This window comes from Bison bison, unplaced genomic scaffold (assembly GCF_000754665.1).
Source record: "Bison bison bison isolate TAMUID 2011002044 unplaced genomic scaffold, Bison_UMD1.0 scf7180017864370, whole genome shotgun sequence".
Classification (NCBI taxonomy): domain Eukaryota; kingdom Metazoa; phylum Chordata; class Mammalia; order Artiodactyla; family Bovidae; genus Bison; species Bison bison.
The window spans coordinates 9,472,272-9,493,575 of NW_011494942.1; the positions used below are offsets into that span (position 1 = coordinate 9,472,272).

Below are 21,304 nucleotides of genomic sequence, written 5' to 3' on the forward strand. Positions count from 1 at the left end.
TGGGCTTCCCTGGTGGCTCAGATGGTAAAGAATCTGCCTGCAATGCAGGAGACCTGGGTTCGATCCCTGGGTTGGGAAGATCCCCCAGAGAAGGGAAAAGCTACCCACTCCAGTGGTAGCTTTTCACTCCAGTAGCTTTTCTGGCCTAGAGAATTCCATGGACTCTATAGTCCATGGGTGGCAAAGAGTCAAACATGACATTATATAACACACATATAAAATGTTATATGTAATGTAACATAAGCCATGAACAAAATAACATAATTTAAAAAGAATACCTATGGTGTCATACATGGTGACTTATTAATACATATTGCAATATAATAGGTACATCGTTCTGCAATACACAATACCAAGTATATGAAATAATATTTTTTAGAGCATCACCTGATTTTAGCCTCTTGAAAGAATTTCCCCCCTTTAGTTTACCCACAGTACAAACTATTCAAAAACATTCATCTTTCCATTACTTTTTATATCCTCTGTTGCTAGGACAGTACTATGCAGAGAGTGCCTTTCCAAAGTGCCTGGGGGAACCACTTTTAAAACTAAGTAAATATGATCAACCTACACTATTATCTGCATTCAGAATAAGATTAAGGCTGAAACCAATGCTGTGCTTGTTTATGTTTAACAATCAGCTCTTCAGGAGGGGGCGGAAAAAGCCCTGACTAATAGCATTTGCAAATTTCCTGGTGAAATATTTCCTGATGGCTGATTTCAAGGTACCACCCCACATGAAATCACTGACCAGGGAGGTGGGAAGAGGCTCACAAGAGCTGGTGCAAGGCTACAAGAGCCAGTGAGGTCACACCACTGGTTGAACACAATAGCAAAACCCTGCAGTAAGACTGTGGTGTTTTCAATCATCTACATTTGTAAAGCTCCACCATTTAAATTTACTTTTCCCATATTTTTTTTCTCTTTTTTACTTTATAAATTATGAAAGTATAATAACACATCTACAGGAGATTTGGAAAATACAGAAAAAAATACATATAGTTCCACCATATGTTACAATTATTTTTTAAGTAGCTAAATTAAGATTTTTAGTTGGAGTATCAATATTAAACTCTCAAAAATTAATAGAATAGAAAAGTAGAAGGATGTTTTAAGAGTAGACCTGAAAAGCACTATGGACCAATTCAACATAACTAAGATTTACATAATTTTCACACAACAGTAGGAAATAGATTCTATTCAAGTTTCCATGGACTATAAACTAGGAGACACTGGAGCAGATCCAGGGACATAAGACAAGGTGCAAAACTGTCACAGTCTAAAGGTATTGAAATCAGTCTGTTCTCTTATCACTGTGGAATTATGTTAGAAATCAATATCAAAAGATTTTTTAAAATAACCCACATATTATCAAGTGCAGTGTGACATTTACCAGGAGAGATCTTTGACTTAGCCATTGAAAACCTCAATAAAGTTAGAAGACTGAAAAAAAAACAGGGTGATTGCAGAGAAGAAAACATTTAAATGAGAAATTAATATCAAAGTGAGAATTAATATCAAAGATACTTTTAAAAAGCCCATGTATTTGGAAATTAAATGTCCATTTTTAAATGATGGGTGTATCTAAAGACCCATAACAAGGAAAACTAGAATATATTTGTAACAATAATAATGAAAAGAGAATTTACTAGAATTTGCTACATGCAGTTAAAGTTGCTCAATGCAACTAAATATACTGAGGAATCTTGAATAAGGTATGAAAACACATAATGGACACTGGCATAAAATTTTGTGAAATTTGGATAAAATCTACAGTTAATAAATCTGTATCACATGCTAATTTCCTGATTCTTTTTACAATATTTTTCTTTATATTCTCAGAACTGGATTAGAAGTTTCAAGCCTTAATTTTTAAAAGAAAAAAAACCACTAAGATAATAAACTTTCTAGACTTTTAGCAGAAATACTAGATGCCAAAATATATAGAACTATATCAAAGTTTTTGAGGGAAAAGAAATTAGAAATCTAGCTAGCATTCCATTCATACTAAGTCAAACAAGTGGAATCAAAATGTCACAAATTTTTTAGCTGGGCAAAAATTCATGTTTTCTAAAATATATGTATTTTCTGACACATACTACTTACATATATATGTGTGTGTGCATACATATATATAGACACACAAAAGCTTTTCTACTACATTTGATAAAGGCTTGAGAAAGAACAAAAACAAAAAAGAGAAAGAAATTGGAAAATATAAAATAAATGAAATGGGAGCACTAAATATGACATTTAAAAAGTGAAACAAACTAGATAAAAGTAAAAGATAATCATATAGTTCAGTTATTTCTAAACATGGCTTCTCGTAGAAACACACGTGGAGCTTTGGAGAAAAAAAGCAATACCTGGGTATTTGTATTTTTCAAAAAATTCCAAGGTAACTCTGATATGCATCTGGATTTTAAAAAAATGATTCTAGGTTTTTCTTTTAAATAGTAGTTTTAGTGATATTGGAGAAAGAAATGCAACCCATGCCAGTATTCTTGCCTGGGAAATCCCATGGATGGAGGAACCTGGTAGGCTACAGTCCATGGGGTTACAAAGAGTCAGATATGCCTGAGCGACTTCACTTTCTTTCTTCCTTTAGTGATATAGAATTCTATTGGTTTCTGTTGACAAATCATGATGCAATGGTATTAAGTGAATAATATTAATATTATATAATCACAGTATTAAAAGGTGTTATCAGTTTTCACAATCAATAGCCAGGAGAAAAAAAATAAAAGATAATGATAATTGTAAGCCATAATGCAAACATGATTGACCTAACAATATAAATTAACTACATATACTTTGGAGGGTTAAGTAGAGTGATGTAGTAAGTAAAAAAGCATATATACACATGTTTTCATCTGTCCAGCCAACCTATGTTTTTTGGTTGATGCATTTAATCCATTTATAGTTAAGGTAATTATCAATATTTATGATCCTATTACCATTTTGTTAATTGTTTTGGGTTTATTTTATGTAGGTCTTTTACTTCTCTTGTGTTTTGTACCTAGTGAAGTTCTTTTAGCATTTGTTGGAAAGTTGGTTTGGTGGTGCTGAATTCCCTTAACTTTTGTCTGTCTGGAAAGTTTTTGATTTCTTGCTGGGTGCCTGGAAAATCCCAGGGATGGAGGAGCCTGGTGGGCTGCCGTCTATGGGGTTACACAGAGTCGGACACAACTGAAGCGACTTAGCAGCAGCAGCAGAGTATTCTTGGTTGTAGGTTCTTCCCTTTTATCACTTTAAATATATCATGCCATTCTCTTCTGGCTTGTAGAGTTTCTATTAAGAAATCAGCTGATAACCTATGGGTGTTTCCTTGTATGTAATTCGTCACTTTTCCCTTGTTGCTTTTAATATTTTGTCTTTGTTTTTAATTTTTGTCAGTTTGATTACTATGTATTCCTCCTTGGGTTTATCCTGCCTAGGATAAACCCACTAAGGGATATCCCTCCTGGCATAAACCTACTAAGGTCCTGCATCTACTGGACCTGGTTGACTATTTCATGTTAGGGAAACCTTCAGCTATTCTCTCTTCAAATACTTTCTCAGGTCCTTTCTCTCTCTCTCTTATCCTTCTGGGAACCCTATACTATGAATGTTGGTGCATTTAATGTTGTCCCAGAGGTCTCATAGGTTGTCTTCATTTCTTTTCATCCTTTTTTCTGTATTCTGTTCTGCAGCAGTGATTTCCACCATTCTGTCTTCCAGGTCACTTATCTGTTCTTCTGCCTCAATTATTCTGCTGTTGATTCCTTGTAGTGTATTGTTCATCTCTGTTTGTTTGTTCTTTAGCTCTTCTAAGTCTTTGGAAAACATTTCTCAAATCTCCATTCTTTTTCCAAGATCTGTCTCATCTTCACGATCATATTCTGAATTATTTTTCTGGAAGGTTGTCTATCTCCACTTCATTTAGTTGTTTTTCTGGGGTTTTATCTTATCCTTTCATCTAGAACATAACCCTCTGCTTTTTCATTCTGGTTGACTGTCTGTGATGTTGTTTCCATTCTGTGGGATTGTGGTTCTTCCTACTTCTTCTGTCTGCCCTCTGGTGGATGCGGCTAAGAAGCTTGTGTAAGCTTCCTGATGGGAATAACTGGCAGTGGGAAAAACTGGGTCTTGCTCTGGTGGGCAGGGTGTTGCTCAGTAAAACTTTAATACAATTATCTGCTGATGGGTGGGCTTTTGCTCCATCCCTGTTAGTTGTTCGGCCTGAGACAACGAAACTCTGGGGTCCACAGGCTCTATAGTAGGGTTAATGGCGACCTCCAAAAGGGCTTACGCCAAGAGGCACCTTCCAGGACTGCTGCTGCCAGTGCCCCTGTCCCCCCAGGGAGCCACCACTGACCCACACCTCCATAGAAGACCCTCCCACACTAGCAGGTAGGTCAGATTCAGTCTCCTGTGAGGTCACTGCTCCTTTTCTCTGGGTCTTCGTACACACAAATTTTGTTTGTGCCCTCTCAGAAAGGAGTCTCTGTTTTCCCCAATCCTGTGGAAGTCCTGTAATCAAATCCCACTGGCCTTCAAAGTTAGATTCCCTGGGGATTCCAAGTCCCTTTGCCAGATCCCCAGGCTAGGAAGCCTGACATGGGGCTCAGAATCTTCACAAGAGTGGGAGAACTTCTTTGGTATTACTGTTCTCCAGTTTTTGGGTTGCCCACCCAGCAAGTATGGGATTTGATTTTATCATGATTGCATCCCTTCTACCATCTCATTGTGGCTTCTTCTTTGTCTTTGGACATGGGGTATCTTTTTTTGATGGGTTCCAGAGTCCTCCTGTACATGGCTGTTCAACAGTTAGCTGTGATTTTGGTGCTGTTAAAGGAGGAGATGAGTGCATGTCCTTCTACGCCATCATCTCAAACCAAATCTCCCACAGTGAGTTTTTATTTTATATATCCATTTGTTTCCCTTCAGTATATGAGCCTGGCTCTTAAGAGTTGGGTGAAGGTAAAGGTTTGCTGCTGCTGCTAAGTCGCTTCAGTCATGTCCGACTCTGTGCGACCCCAGATGGCAGCCCACCAGGTTCCCCCATCCCTGGGATTCTCCAGGCAAGAACACTGGAGTGGGTTGCCATTTCCTTCTCCAATGCATGAAAGTGAAAAGTGAAAGTGAACTCGTTCAGTCGTGTCCGACTCTATCGACCCCATGGACTGCAGCCTACCAGGCTCCTCCGCCCATGGGATTCTCCAGGCAAAAGTACTGGAGTGGGGTGCCATTGCCTTCTCCGGGGTAAAGGTTTGGCAGTCAACAATAGACAGCTTCTGCTTGCAGCAGTGGGAGTGCGTGTGATCACACAAAGACAAAATGTAAAGTCTACCATTTAAATTTAAATATTTAAATCTGTTGTTTTCAGATTTCACAAAACCATGGGAATGCTTTTAGGTTTTCTTTCTCGAGATCAAACAACCAAAAAATACAATCCAACAGCTCTTGAAAGAATCCAAATGATACACATCTCTATGAGTGTGAGTACAGGCATAATACTGAGATGCCCACAAATGACTGGCCCTCAGTCAGAGAGGAGTCCACAAAGGCCTAGCCTCTCTAGTTCTTACCAAATGCCCTAATGTATTTTCTGAGATTCAGAGACTCAAGCCTAAAAAGGAGTTAAGTGATCTTAGTGCTAGTTTATCTAGCTACTCTGCATGCTTGATTGCTATTTCTGGACACATAAAACATAAAAAGCAAGCAATGCTCAGGAAAACTAGAAAATCACTTAAAACATGATAAAAATCCTGAGTAATCAAAAATTTGTCCAATAAAGTTTGACTATTTTGTAACATACTAGACATTTAAAGAAACACTTACATAAATATATTTTTATAAAGGATGCTGTAAATTAATGTCCTCTTAAGGACTAAATGACTGGACAACATCAAGCAGATATATGAGAAATGAAGGTAGCAGATTTGAAGGATCATTTTTAAATTTAAAATAAAACAATGAGGCTTCATACAAACTTTGTTACATAAATAATACTATATGAATATATTTAATATTGCCTTAGTCAGATGTTTGGTTTAACAAGCCTTATTAGGCAGAATCCTTCTAGAATGACTTATCTAACAAAAATAACTTGGCTTATAAACTAAGAAAATTGGTTGCCTTTATTTGGTGTCTTAAAATCATGTTTGAATAACTCTCTCTGGATGACATACCCAATGTAATATCCTTTTTAAGTCTTGATATTTATCATGGGGTTTTAAAACAATTTTATTATGAAAATTATTAAGAATTCTGTATGAACTAACTTATATTGCCATGTGCTTTACCCTATACTCCACATTAAAAAAAAATTCTACAATTAATTTGAGATGAGCAGTAAAATTTAAGAAGTGATCAAGTTAATAACATCTATTTTACACCACTTTATATCAAAATTTAGCACATTAAACATATGTAAAAATAGAGCTTGGTCACAGTCTCTCCCATAGGATCATAAGCACTTTGAGGGTAAGAATCATATACGATTCATCTTTACAGCCTCAGTACTCAGCATATCTTATTAAAAAGTAGGCACAACAAAATGTTCATGAACTGAGCTAAAGTTGGTAGTGATGAGTGTGAGGTGGAAAAAAGTGAGAGTCACTCTTGAACTGATTGTGGGAACCAGTGCTGTCACCTTTTGTTTCTTGGCTCTGGCCATCCTGTGTATTATCAGAGAACTGGAACAATGAGTACCTGGCAAGAGATAGACCACATTTCATAAAGCACAGAAAGAATGAATTTTATTAGAGGAAAATCAACAGGCTAATTCTAAACTTTAACTAAAAGCAGAGGAGAAAATTTTACAATCAACTCTCTGGAAAGATAGCTAAAATATGTACTGAGCAGTGCTACCCCATTTGTGTGTTCTGAGGGCCACTGTCCCTTCTAAAACTGGTTTGTAAGGAGAGGCGGAGGTCAACCATTAAAGCAAAGCAAAATGAAGCAAAAGAGCCTTGCAATGATGACAACTGACCAAGAGCAGAAGTGGGTAACCTAAAATGCAGTGAACCAGCCCTCAGTGTAAACTGTTCAAGAAGAAGCTGGATGGCTAAGAAGCTGAGGCTCCTCCTCCCGACTGGACTTAGGAAAGTTCCCTCTGCTTCCCTCTTCTTAGTTATCACCCTGCAGTGCCCACATCATCCCCCAAAGGCTGGGAGTGCCTTGAGAACAAGGACAGTCTTTTATTCTTCTTTATTTGGTCCCTGAACACAATGAGGTTCACAAAGTTTAAAGCAAAAATAAACCTCTGCCATCAAAATCAAATTAAATTGATACTGAAGATCTAGTCTGTGTTTTAATGATTTACAAAAATGAGAATTCCAATCTAGAGAAAATTTCATGACACATAGCAAAAGTAAGGTCAAACACTCCAAAATTAATTAATATCTATTTGTAAACTCATACTTAAGATCTAGGATGGAGATTTAAATATTTTAATATATTGCTATGTATTAGATGTAGTCAAATAATTTTATGACCTATATACAATCACAATTTCACCACTGGAGTGTTGAAAATTACCACTGTTCAGAAGTTTTTAGAATAGTAAATACCTCAGAATGAGGGACACATATTGAGAAGATAAATTCTTCACTACTGTACAGGAATGACAGTCTCAGTTTAATTATAAGGAACTACTTTTAAAGAAACAGACAAATCCCTTAAGTTTCCTGGGTTTCAGGTTCCTTTGGAATGAGATGAACATTGTTGTCAAGTGCTATTATAAATTGAAGAGCTTGGTAAACACCATTTAGTTGTAAGTATTTTTGCATTATTTATTTATTATTATAGTTATACTTCTTTATATTTACATATACAAGGGTTAATCATATGTGTGTGTGTGTGTGTGTGCACACACGTATACTGGACAATAACTGATCAGCATAGTTTGTCCCTTAAAGCCTATTTCAAAAAAGAAAACAGCTAAATAAAGTTGACTTTAATGGAAGCCAGCAGTTAATAAAGTAATTTGTCTAAGAATCATATTTTACTAAGAGGTTTTTAAAAGGCCAGAAAAACTTTCCAAAAAGAAACACTAAACATTCAAAAATAAAGGTGAAAGTGAGTCACTCAGTCATGTCCGACTCTTTGCAACCACATGGACTATACACTCCATGGAATTCTCCAGGCCAGAACACTGGAGTGAGTAGCCATTGCCTTCTCCAGGGGATCTTCCCAACCCAGAGTTCAAAGCATTAAAAAGTCAATTTGTCCAATACCTCGGGAATCTAGAATCAAGAACTAACTACTTACCATATCCCAGAGTATGTTGTGGTAATATGTTGAAAGAGTTTTTTACATTACTACTGAGGTGTTAGAATTAACCTTGAATTTTCTTCTTTCACTTGATTTATCATAAACCTTACCACTATTTAAATATAGTTTAACATATTTGATACTAAAATCCCAAGTTCATAAAGGATCAGATTTACATTTATCCACTAAGATCCCTGAAGAACATATCTACACTTTTCTACTTGACTTCTCTCATTTTATTATTTTCTGGATACAAAAAAGAGAAATAAAAGTGCTCTTCTATAACATAACTCAATACCTTTATCAGAACAGTGCAATATTTAACTTCTACCCACAAATTTCACAGTTTATGAAAAGAACTATAATATATTCCTTCCCATCCACTTCAGGAAAGACCTCTCCATCCAGGTGACCAGGATGGAGGCCAATACCTCAGGTTGGATAAATTCTAAATGGAGCTTGTTATTGTTCCTATTCAATCCACTCCGTGTCTGGTGTTCCCTACTTTTGTTTATGGCAGCAGCACCCTCTTAGTTACCTGAAGCTACAAGTCCTTGAGCATTATTTGTCCAGTCTCTTACCTTCCCTCTGCATCCAGTTGCCAAGCCCTGAAAATTCTTGCACTTAACTCTTTTTCCATCTGCTCCTTCCACTGCATTCCCACTTACGCTAGCTCAGGACCTTATCATCCCTTGCTTGAACCATCACCCAACTCTCTGCATTCCATCTTACTTACAAATACCTTTGCTCCCAATATTTTCATCTCTGTTCCATCCTACTTTTATATGCAAAATGAAACTTTCCTGAATGAACTCAGAAAAGTTCCATTCATCCCCTGCTCAAAAATCTTAAATGTCTTTCAAACGCCTGACAAACAACATCCAACTTACTCAAGGACTTCTATTATCTGGTTCAAATTTACCTTCCCAAATCATTTTTCTCTACTAATAGTATAAGAGGATGTCTCCTGTGGTCTAAACAAGCCAGGCCTCTGATTTAGCACCTGATTCCCTCCTTTATGCTGTTCTCCCTATCTGAAATGTCATTTCTCTGCATAAAGGATATCTAAGTTCCAAGCATTCTTCAATGTCAAACACCAGTTCCTCCTAACTGTCCCTGACAAGTCCTCTCCAAGTCTACTACTGCCCCTTTGGACATACGCACAACTAACACTTCAGGCTCTTACTACACATGTCATTTTCTACCCTGAATGTTTGTTTTATACATATTTTATACTAGAAAGTACATTCATTATCTGTTTTACTATGACCAGGCACTAGCTAAGCATTCTAGATTGATGGCAAAAGAAGAAAGGGGTGGCAGAGGATGAGATGATTAGATAGATAGCATCACAGACTCAAGGGACAAGAATTTGAGCAAACTCTGGGAGAGAGTGGAGGACAGAAGAGCCTGACGTGCTGCAGTCCTTAGGGTCACGAAGAGTCAGAACACGACATAGGGACTGAACAACAGCAATAAATACATATTTCTATAGAGAGAGTCTCCTTTACTCTTTGCAACAATTCTTTGATAGTTGAGGAAAAGGAGCCAAAGAGACCTTAAAGAACTTACTCAAGACCATACCCTTCTTCAATGGCATATATAATGTATCACCAACTCTGAAGCGCTTAAGACAATATTTGCACATACTATAATTTTCAACAAAGATATATTAAATGAAAAAGGAGTTCTATAAAATTTTACATCAGGAAATACTAAAGGGGTACCCAGTTATTTATTCAATTTTCTGTATATTTACTTAATAGGTAATTACCTAATATGAGATAAGTCTGTGCTAGGTGGAGATTTCATTTTTAAAAAATGCATAACAGCTAACATTTATTGGATACCTACAAAAGGCAGAATTCTAAGAACTGGGCCAGTATTCACTCTTTTAATTCTGAAAGCTATACGATTCTTATTTTCAAAAAAGAATAATTTAAGTACAAAGATGCAACTAACTAACTTGCCCAAGTTCCAACAGCTAGCGAAGATACAGAGGAAGAATCCAGGCTGAGGTGGTAGGGTCCTGGAGCCTGCATGCTGAAGGGCAATGCCATACGGGATTGTCTATCCTCAAGGGTCTCAGTACAATCTGGACCATCTAATATGCATTATGGAACCATTAACCTAAATTCAGAACTATTTTGAAATTCTTAAAATACCCTTTGGTAAATCCGTCTAATGTGGTCTGGGAGAACATTTGATTATCATAATCAACACAGTTACTATAGTCATCAAAAGCCTTATAGACTAAGAGATCTTAAGTAGAAAAAACAAAACATGTGAAGAGAAGAACTATCTTTAACTCCACACATTAAAAGAAAATTGCCATTCCCCCTAGTATCCATCCTACGCAGCACCTCTCAACAGCAACAACTCCTAAGACAACGGGAGAAGTAGCTAGTGCTGCCATTTATGCATGAATAAACTGTACATGCACACTGAGAGAGATTCCCATATGGGAAAAGAAAGAACATAAACAAAAGAAATATGCCAGCAGAGGAACAGAAATTGCCCTTAAATGACAGTTTCTCCTGACACAGAATGAAAGATAAGTATAATTCCCCAGAGGAGAGAATGGGGAAATCAGGACAGCTTTCATTTGGCAATGATAACACATTAAGAACTATTTTACTCATAGATTTTTCAGTCTTTGAAATGCTGGCACTCAGTATTACCAGAAATTACATTCTCCCCACTACTATTTTCAGAGAAGGCAATGGCACCCCACTCCAGTCCCCTTGCCTGGAAAATCCCACAGGCAGAGGAGCCTGGTAGGCTGCAGTCCATGAGGTCGCTAAGAGTCGGACACGTCTGAGCGACTTCACTTTCACTTTTCACTTTCATGCGTTGGAGAAGGAAATGGCAACCCACTCCAGTGTTCCTGCCTGGAGAATCCCAGGGACGGGGGAGCCTGGTGGGCTGCCGTCTTTGGGGTTGCACAGGGTCGGACACGACTGAAGCGACTTAGCAGCAGCAGCAGCCACTACTATTTCATATATATATAATACATATATATGTATCAATACATGCCAGAGTGAAGATGTAAGTAATCCTTGATCAGTGCAGAATGCTAGCATCTCCTAAGAAATAATCTCCACACTTTTTCATTGATATTCAATATCAGTATGTCCAATCCTCCTACAAAGAGGGTATTTATGAACCAAATATATCCAAAAGATAGACAGTCTAAAGTTCTTCATTCTAGAAAATTTATATTTCAGGATAATTTTTCATTCTTATGATTCCATTTTATAATACTGCTGTTAAATATGAATAGAAAGTATCTTTAAAGACCACATAGAGCAGAGGAAACCACATAAATGTTGATTACTGACACATTATAAATGCACACTTAAAAATTTACGGTAAGAGTATTATCAAAAAAAAATTGCTCAAAATCATCTCATTGATACATGCTGCTTATGTCATTATCTGTCCTTTAATGGAAAATCGATCTTGGATGTTTTTGTTACTTCATGTGTATTGTGCAAATATGTATACATTCAAATGCGTATAAATAAATATACTTTCTCATCAATACCACGGCAGTGTAGCAGAGTGAAAAATACAGAGAACCACAGTGACAATGCAGAGTTAAAAACAATGTTTAAGACAACTCAAATTCAGTTAAAATGATATTTATTTTCTCAGTTTAACTAATAAGACAGACATTTGAAATAGATTTCTCAATTTTCCTTTAAAAATCATGAGACTTTTCTAGTCTTCAAAAATAAAATCGTGGTGAAGATAATGTTGCTTTTTCTTTTACCCAAAACAAAACAGAAGAGAAAGACGACATGCAAAATGTTTCTGGAAAGTGAAAACACCAGGTGAATTAACTTAGCTCTACAGCAATTTTCTTTTTCAGTGAAAGTTCTTACGGCTTTTCTGAGTCACTCACCACAGAAACTAAACCTTGCATTGGGCATCCCCGTTCTTTGTCATTTTAATTCAGTTATTTAAATGCACCGTAAGTTTTCCTCTCAGATGAGATGCTAATCATAAAGGAAGTCTTCTTAATCAAAACGGAACAGCAAATGAGTACTTGTGTATTTTACCATGATTTCAGCTTGCAAGGGCAGAGGAACTCCTCTGTTTTACAAAAGCACAAAGGATCATCCACAGACTCTTGCACTCTTTGCATAGGCATCTGCCCACAGATCATTCCCAAATTACCTACACTTTTATTTAGCTACCAGGTGATAACAGGTTGGCTTTACAATGAGCCTACACTGGCTATAAATTGGTTTTCTAAACAGTTTTCATATTTTAAGCTCCACACATAAAACTTACTTTATAATCAAACTGTTGCATTTTATTAGTTCTGTCTCCAAACAATACATGAAGTCCTCAAACTGCTTTTGCTAACTTTAAAAAAAAGTAATTCATTTTCTACATAAGAAAAGTGTACTGAATCAGACACGTATTATGTCACAAAGGCAGGGATTAATTAGATTTGCACTGTCCATTACATGTCAAGTTTGTATATGCTGCTGACTTAAAAGAGCCGCAGGTAATGAACAAAGTTTATAGTATTAATAAACATCATCCTGCATGTATGGAGAGTCTTCGGTTTCAAAAGCCTTACAAAGGAGTAAATTTGGCTATTTATCATGTCTCCTTCCATAGTACTCATTTCACCAAACTACCCACATTTAGTTCTTTTAATCTTTTCTCATAAGTCAATCCCTTCAACTCATTAGTCTTTCTTGCCCCTTGTCTCTGATTGTTTACATTTGGTTTACCAGGGAGGTGGCATCTTACTAAAGCCTTCCCTTTGCTCTTAATTTCTATGCAAAGGATTATAAACTTCTTGAGGGCAAGGACCATGTTTTCTTGAATTAAAAATGAGTTACAGAGACAAGATGTCTTATTGAAGATAATCTTGAATCTCCTTGACTTTTGATAACTGACAAAGTTTTAAATCTTACTAAGAAAGCTGCATTTTTGTGTGTGCTCACTTCATCTAGGAAATAATGTATCACAGCTGAGTACCCTCAGACTTTTAAACAAGGGTGTGTGTGTGTGTGTGTGTGTGTGTGTGTGTTGGGATATAATTCTACAACTGAATGTGTGTGTGTGTTTGTGTGTTGGGATAAGTTTCTACAACTGAATGCGTGCGTGCGTGCGTGTGTGTGTGTGTGTGTGTGTGTGTTGGGATAAGTTTCTACAACTGAATGCCCTGTGATAAAATGATTCTCTCAGAGAAACTGAGTTACATTTTCCCAATGGGAATTAACATTATACATGTATCATAATAAGCAGTCTTTTGTTTTTATTTTAAAAATCCTTTACAAAAATTCTGAAATCTGTTTCCAGTGAATATTCTGGACCTTTTCCCCTAAACAGGTAACATTCTGCCCATCAAATGATGAGAGCCACAAATGACTTGTATTTGTCTCAACCCACTACTCTGTACAAGGTTGAATCAAAAAAGTTTAAATCTTGTGGTGGAAAAAGTAAGCAAAAGAAAAAATAACAGAAGGCCCTTTACTCAAGTTAATGTTAAAAACCTATAGGAAAAAAAAAATGCTTTTGAGTTCAGAGGGATGAGAAACTTGGAGAGACAGAAAGATTTAAAGCAGATTCAGGAAATGGAATTTCAGGAGAATTCACAAGATTCTGACAGAGAAGGGAATAGAGCATTTAGGTGCTGGGGAAATGGCCTGTAGAGAAAAACTAAGGTAGTTCAACTAAAATGGACTTCCCCTCTACTTTTCAGATGGTAAAGAATCTGCCTGCAATACAGGAGACCCAGGTTCAGTCCCTGGGTCGTGAACATCTTCTGGATAAGGGAATGGCTACCCACTCCAGTATTCTTGCCTGGGAAATCTCACTGATGGAGGAGCCTGGTGGGCTACCAGGCTACCATCCATGGGTTCACAAAACAGTTGGACATGACTTAATGACTAAACAATAACAATAGTTTTTTGTTTTGGGGGGGGGGGTACCCCAAGCAAAGTGAGAAATACAAAACTTTTCAGAGAAGGCAATGGCACCCCACTCCAGTACTCTTGCCTGGAAAATCCATGGACGGAGGAGCATGGTAGGCTGCAGTCCATAGGGTCGCTAAAGAGTCGGACACGACTGAGCGACTTCACTTTCACTTTTTACTTCCATGCATTGGAGAAGGAAATGGCAACCCACTCCAGTATTCTTGCCTGGAGAATCCCAGGGACAGAGGAGCCTAATAGGCTGCTGTCTATGGGGTCGCACAGAGTCGGACACGACTGAAGCAGCTTAGCAGCAGCAGCAGCAACAAGGAAATCACTTTTCTTCTTGGGTATAGAGACTTTATATTCACCCCAAAGACCTATTCCACTCTGCTGAGATGAATTTGAACCCTGATACTGTCAACCAAGGGGTTGATTTATATCAGTCCTGAGGTCTCTTCAAATCTGATCCTCCTACCAGCAAGGTGCTCATTAAGAAAGTGAATTACATATTCTGATCAGGGACAGAGCCCTCTGGAAGGACTGGAATTTTTCACTGTTACATGGTTCTTTATTCTTTAACTCTACTGCCACCATTTTCAATGTTATAAATAGATACCATTCCGATATATAAATTTAATATATTTAGATAATAATATATTACATTTAATATATTCCCCTCATCAGCTATGTTTGTTTTCTCTTAATTAACAAAAGAAACATGAAACATAGGATGTCTTGGCATCTTAATAAAAAAGAAAACTAGGTACAATTGCCTATATGCCACCTAGAGAAGAATATTAAACAAACTTCTATGCCATAGGCATTTGTAAAATCAGGAGTTTATGAAAAACGTTGATCAAAGTTTATCTCTGACCCTCATAACTCTCTACACCCTTCCTAAGATAAGCAGACAAATTATTCATTGAAAACATTGTGACAGGTTTTCAAATAATCTATAATTAGAACCAAAGGAAGATTTACGCCCTGCTTCATTTACCTGAAGACAAAAATTTTAATTTAAAAATGGTTAGAAATTTTTTCTTTATATTTTATATATGTCATAATATTTTATCTTTATACATTTTTAATAAGTGTTTGCATATAATATTTTAACATTCAGACCCACGCCCACATTCTCTGAATATTATCCATATTTCTTCATAGAAATCAAAAGGTAAATACCATAAGGAGACCTTATATACTATCTACAACACAGAATATTTTATGAATATTTATTGAAAGGGACATAAAGCAGGTATATGAGGAGAACAGAGCTACAAGAAAAAGCCAAAATGTTTCCTTATTTCTTTGAGTAGCCCATTTCTTCATCTAGAAACATGCAATCCTTCTTAATACTCCATTTAAGGCAGGAAGTTGCTCCAGAACAACAAAACTTCTCTCTGTAATTACCAACACTCTACTTTCCAAGCTATTTCTCCCAGAGAAAACGGTGAATATGTAATTCAGCATCTCATTCAAATAGGTTGTCATCATCACACATTCCAATGTCCATTTTGCTAAAGAAGCAGCTGCCAGGAAATGTACAAATGCTTCTGCCCATTGGGTTCATAGAAGCCAGTGGCCTCCTTTTCACCAAAGAGGAAAACTTTCAATAGAGTTTTAGACTCAGGATGACTTTAGGATTCAGTACATTCCATACCCAAGGAAGAGAAGATAATAGGAGTTTGACTCTCATTCTTCCCCCATAACAGAATGGGAGACACCTTTCTCCCCTCTGTTAAAACACAGTAAAGGAAAAGTAAACGCCTTATTTCCCTGGAGCAAAACTAAAATGTTTAGTTTTTAGTTTGCAAAACTGTCAAAGGTATGGACTTTAAGAAGAGGAGAAAAATGCAGATAATTGAATGATTCGTCATGGATCTACTCAAGCATGACTTAAAATGTTTGCTTTTCCCTAAGTTTAAAAAAAAAAAAATCCTCAGCCCCTTTTACTATGGGCCTATCCTATTATTTACCTATTACAATGTATTGTCAAGTTCCCAGATATAAATCATGTTTGATCAGTATGCTACAAAAGGACCTACAATATCACTAAATCTGCAGTTAGATCTGACTAGAATATTTTGCACTTAATTTTGAAGATGTTCAATATTAAATCTTTTACGTTGCCATAAATACTTAAAAATCCTCCTGTAACCCCAACCCCATTCTTACCCAGATACCCTCTATTAACCAAATTCAGAATGTGTTCTGAAGTATATAGGTGATATCAGACAATTTTCATTAATTGGTGTTATCACAAATCTACACAAAATTCAAAAGATAAAGTATCACAAATTAATTTTAATCCATTAGAGATTTCAAGGATTCTACACTTTTAAAATAGTCTGATAGAAAGTTAAAGCCAGTGCACGATGAGAGCCCAGCAAACTATATTTACTGTGTTAATGTACCATTTGTCTTCTGGGCAAGTAACTAAAGGTCATTTGTTCTTCATGGCAAGTGTTGAAAATAGTTTACATGGAAGGTCTAACTTAAAGGAACAATGTGAAACCCCTCAGGCCTAAAATGACCTTTTTATGCCAACACAGATGTCCAAGCCTCTTAAAGAGGGGAGCTGTGATGTTTGCACTCTGATTTCCAGTTACTTCAACTCCCTTTTCCTAAATGCCTCTGATGGAGAAATTAGAATTCTTTCCTGCTTGTAGATCTCAGTGTACTTGAGCAACCATCAGAGCCAGGTATCAAAGTTGAATGTTGGTCTGAAAAGGAGCAAATTCCCCAGACTACATTTGTCAAGTGAGAGGGAGACTGCAGGAGAGAGAAGCACATGGTAAAATCTGTCTGGGGGGACTTCCCTGGTGGCCGAGAAGCAAAGACTCTGTGTTCCCAGTACAGGGGGCCCAGGTTCAATCCTTGGTCAGAGAACTAGATTCCACATGCCGCATCTAAGACCCAGCACAACCAAAAAAATAAATAAAAATGAAATCTGTTAGTGGGTAGAGAGTTATTCCCATTCCCTGGGGTCTGAGCGGGCTTCTGGGAGACTGGACAGTCACACAGTGCCTGGCAGAAACCCAAGCCTGAGCATGCCTCCTTCAGAGGCAAGAAGGTATGAGGGAAGAGGAATAAAGATAAAAGAAGATAAGGCCTGCAATTAAGATTATAACCTATTTCACTCGACCAGAAACCTTTGCTTCCAAATAGCTGGGAGCTTTTACGAACTCATGCCTCCAGACCTGCCAGTAAAAATCAGAACTGTCAAGTGGTGAAAAAGAAACAACCATCCAATTAACACTTACCCATTTTCATGGTCAAGTTGGCCACATTTCTCATCATCCCAAGGAGAGATCCGGGAGGAAAAAAAAAACACACACATACACACAACTGATAGAAACAAAGGGGGGTATATGTATTCACCTTCTCTTCCAGATCAGCTGGAGTTGATCCTTCCCTCAGGCTTTGCTAACCACGCATCAGGGTTTCTGTCTATGAAATGCACAGAAAATGCACCTAAATGCACCTAAAACTTCCAACTTTTAACGTGATGTATAAAGACACCTAGATTTGAACTCACCCTGTACTGCCCACAGGGACAGAAGGCAAAATAGATGTTGAAGCCCTAAGAGCAAACGTTTCTTGGGTTCACAAGTCCTCCTGCTGTTTATGGCAGACTTCACACGTTCAGCATGCGGCTTCATCACATTTGGGTGGCCAGACAATAGCACCGAACAGACATCGTGATGAACAGAAGAGAAACCATTTGTTCTCCACTGTGATTTTCTCCAGTTACATATTTTATCACTATGCGGGGCAAGAGAAGCACCTGGGGCACCTAGAACAAATTCTGATTTTAGATTGAACTTGTATGCAATTCTTAATTAAAGAAAAGAATTGCCTCCTGTAATTTTGCCCTGTGGCTTCCCACACTTGTTCGTGAGATGGGCAATGGACAGTTAAGAGAGAAAAAGAGGAAAGAGATGGCTTTCATAGTACTTTTGAATCAGCTTCCTCCTGTTTACTATCAAGTAAACTAGCCTGTTGTCCTTTTTGATGAAGACATATTTGTCTTTAAATATGACCCTTAGTACTATGCCTGCACATTTTGAAACAGGTATGAAGCCAGTATACCCAAGTATGGCTGAAACTCAAATAGTTATTTTTTTCCACTTACACAGGAAAATTCAGGGAAAAATTGGTTACATGGGCAACTCACAGTTTCTTTTGGAATGCTTTCATGGAAATTCAGGCTGCATTTGATACACACATCATATTTTTTAAATGGCGTTGTGTGGGTGGGTTGAAGGCACATGAAGAGCTCCAAAATCCATATAAATATCAAAAATGGGCATGGAGAAACTCTCTCATTTCCTTTTTATTGTCTATTGCTCACTTTTGAACTTACTTGTAGCATGATACTCTAATATTCCTTTCTGCCTATTTTAACTTAAACATTAGCACCAGACTTCTAAAACACATGCCTCGAAATGACATCACTCTTTCAGAAAAAGCGTTTTAAAATAACTAAAACCAAAAGAAACTGCCACATTCAAAATAAGAGGTTGGACAAGCTCACCCTTATTCTCTTCATCCCAAAGCCAACCAAGACAGACAGACAAACCAACAAACAGAAACCCAACATCTCTTTTTTTTTTTTTTTTCCTCTTCATGTCAGAGCTGCTGCCTGGGTGGTAGCCATTCACGCTGGCTGGCGTGCACTTGAAGTAAAGGGACTGGTTAATGGGGAAATTACAGATGACTCTGTATGGTGGGCTCTCTGATTTACATCTGTGGTAAAACCCACGGAAACTGATCTGTAACTCTGACTTGAATCGGCCCCTTACATGGAAATTTTTCCAGCCTGTGGCAGCACCCGAAAAGGCTTTCTGGGAAGGGCTCAAGAGTCTCCTCTTCCTAGGTAGCCCCTATCAGAGTATTTTAACCTCCTCTATAATATCAATCATGAGTGTCCCAAACACCCCTCCAACCCTCATCACCAAAGCAATGCTCATTAGTCACATACTGATGTTTGGCTAAAAACAATTTTTTTTCACTCAAGGCAAAATGATACATTTGAGATTCTGCAAGTTAGAAATAACACTTGAATCTAAGTTTTAAAAGTGAGCATGTACAAAAGCTTTCTGAAGTACAGTAATAACCAAAGCCTACTAAGTGACCCATACAGGAAACCATAAAGGAGAACAAGGGGATAAAGGCTGATGAAGGGACAAAGAAATGGATGTAAGATAAACATCCATTATGATAAACGTGGAGATCACATTTCAAATCCACAGCCATCCAATGCAGTTTAACACTCTAAGAGTATGTAAGTAATGGATCTCTGTCTACCTTCCTTCTACTGTTTTCCCTCATGGCATAAGAAAATGTTTTGCCTTTCCCATTATAAAGATTTGCTGTTTCACACTCCTAGTAAACAAAAAACTGGGGTAAATGATGAGCCAACAAGTCACTACATGTTCAAATGCATTTGCTGAATTAGGAATCCAAAGTCTTCACTCCATTTAATTGCTTTGAGGCAATGAAGTATAAACAGCTTTGGTTAAAGCAAGAACTACAGGCACATACTCACCAAATTCTTGGTCATATTGAAATTCTTAAGCTCAAACCAATCAAAAGAGGAAGGAAGAACTACCATCTGCCTCCCTTTCATAATAGCCTGTTAGGTTCACACATTTCAGACGGGTTAAAAAAGATTTCACAATTCAAAGTCCAAATGTAGCAACAATGAAAACTCAAACACTGAAATAGCTGTTGATTTTGGTTACTAGCTAAAAGGCAAGTAATAAAGGACAAAAATACCTCCTGATTAATTGTTTAATCTCATTCCACCTGATTTTAAAAGTCTCTGAAAAGTCTCACTATTATTGGTGTGAAGCAAAGATACTAAAATTTTCCCCCGTAGGAAATAGCTTACCAAGTTTAAAATACATTGCACACTGTGATACATCTATCTCAGGACATTTGGTAAAACTGGACAACTGCAAAAAAGTGAAGGATGGATTCTAGCCCATGCGGTATGAGACTCAGTAATAATCCTAAGTGATAAAAAGTAATCATTTCACAGACTTTGGTAAAGTTGCTTTGAAAAGTCAATGATTCAGTCCCCTCAAGTATTAATAGAAACAGAGACTCAGGGTTATAATAAACACTTAAGGCCATCTTGTCATTGGCAAGTGATGCTAAACAATGTTACCATAACTGAATGACTTCTTGGAATCGACAAGGATACTTATGTATTTTGTTCTTGATACTTCTGATGAAAATTGCCCTTTTATGAAAGAATGGACTATAAAACAGTTTAGATTTATTGCTATACACAAGGTCTCAGATATTAAGTTTAAGATGTGAGTTTTTATGCATTAAATTTTTTTTGAAGAAAGAATTCACTAAAATAAGAAAATTAAAAGGAAAGGGCTACCCACTCCACTATTCTTACCTGGAGAATCCCATGGACAGAGGAGGCTGGCAAGCCACAGTCCATGGGGTCACAAAGAGACATGACTGAACAACTAACACACATGCACACATACAAATATATATAAACACTATTCAAGCTTCTTGATGACTTCTCTCTTTCTGCTTCATTAAGTAAAATATTTTAATTGCCATGAGCACAACTCTTAAGATAACACGGTCTTTCCTGGTGTCCAAACCCTCTACCTACTTCACAAGCTGGTTTGCCAAAAGGGCACAGTTTCCCAAAGGAATCCTATGTTTGTTAGACATTTGCCCTATCCTATGCTGCTGCTGCTGCTAAGTCGCTTCAGTCATGTCTGACTCTGTTCGACCCCATGACGGCAGCCCATCAGGCTCCACCGTCCCTGGGATTTTCCAGGCAAGAACACTGGAGCGGGTTGCCATTTCCTTCTCCAATGCATGAAAGTAAAAAGTGAAAGTGAAGTTGCTCAGTCGTGTCCGACTCTTAGCGACCCCATGGACTGCAGCCTAACAGGCTCCTCCATCCATGGGATTTTCCAGGCATAGTTTCCAATAAATTACACCCTTCTTCACGCTATGAGGTTTTGTCTGTGGGCTGGGAGTGGCTCTCCTACTTTCTTCTAATGAGTTAGTTTGAAATCTCTGGCTAAAAATCAGTGTCAGTGGTACTCAAACTTGTCAAG

The 21,304-nt window shown here is 37.4% G+C and overlaps 1 protein-coding gene across 7 annotated transcripts in view; it reads right to left on the reverse strand.

Moving 5' to 3' along the window:
• SOX5 (SRY (sex determining region Y)-box 5) overlaps positions 1–21,304 on the reverse strand; it is a 1,168,670-nt gene that overhangs the window by 1,075,518 nt on the left and 71,848 nt on the right. The window contains exon 1 of one of the 7 annotated variants that reach the window (XM_010855971.1): positions 19,753–20,560. The exons of the other annotated variants lie outside the window; for them this stretch is intronic. The gene's annotated coding sequence lies outside the window, so the exon portion shown is untranslated. Of the gene's footprint in view, positions 1–19,752; positions 20,561–21,304 lie in introns of those variants that run through there. 7 annotated transcript variants of the gene reach the window in all.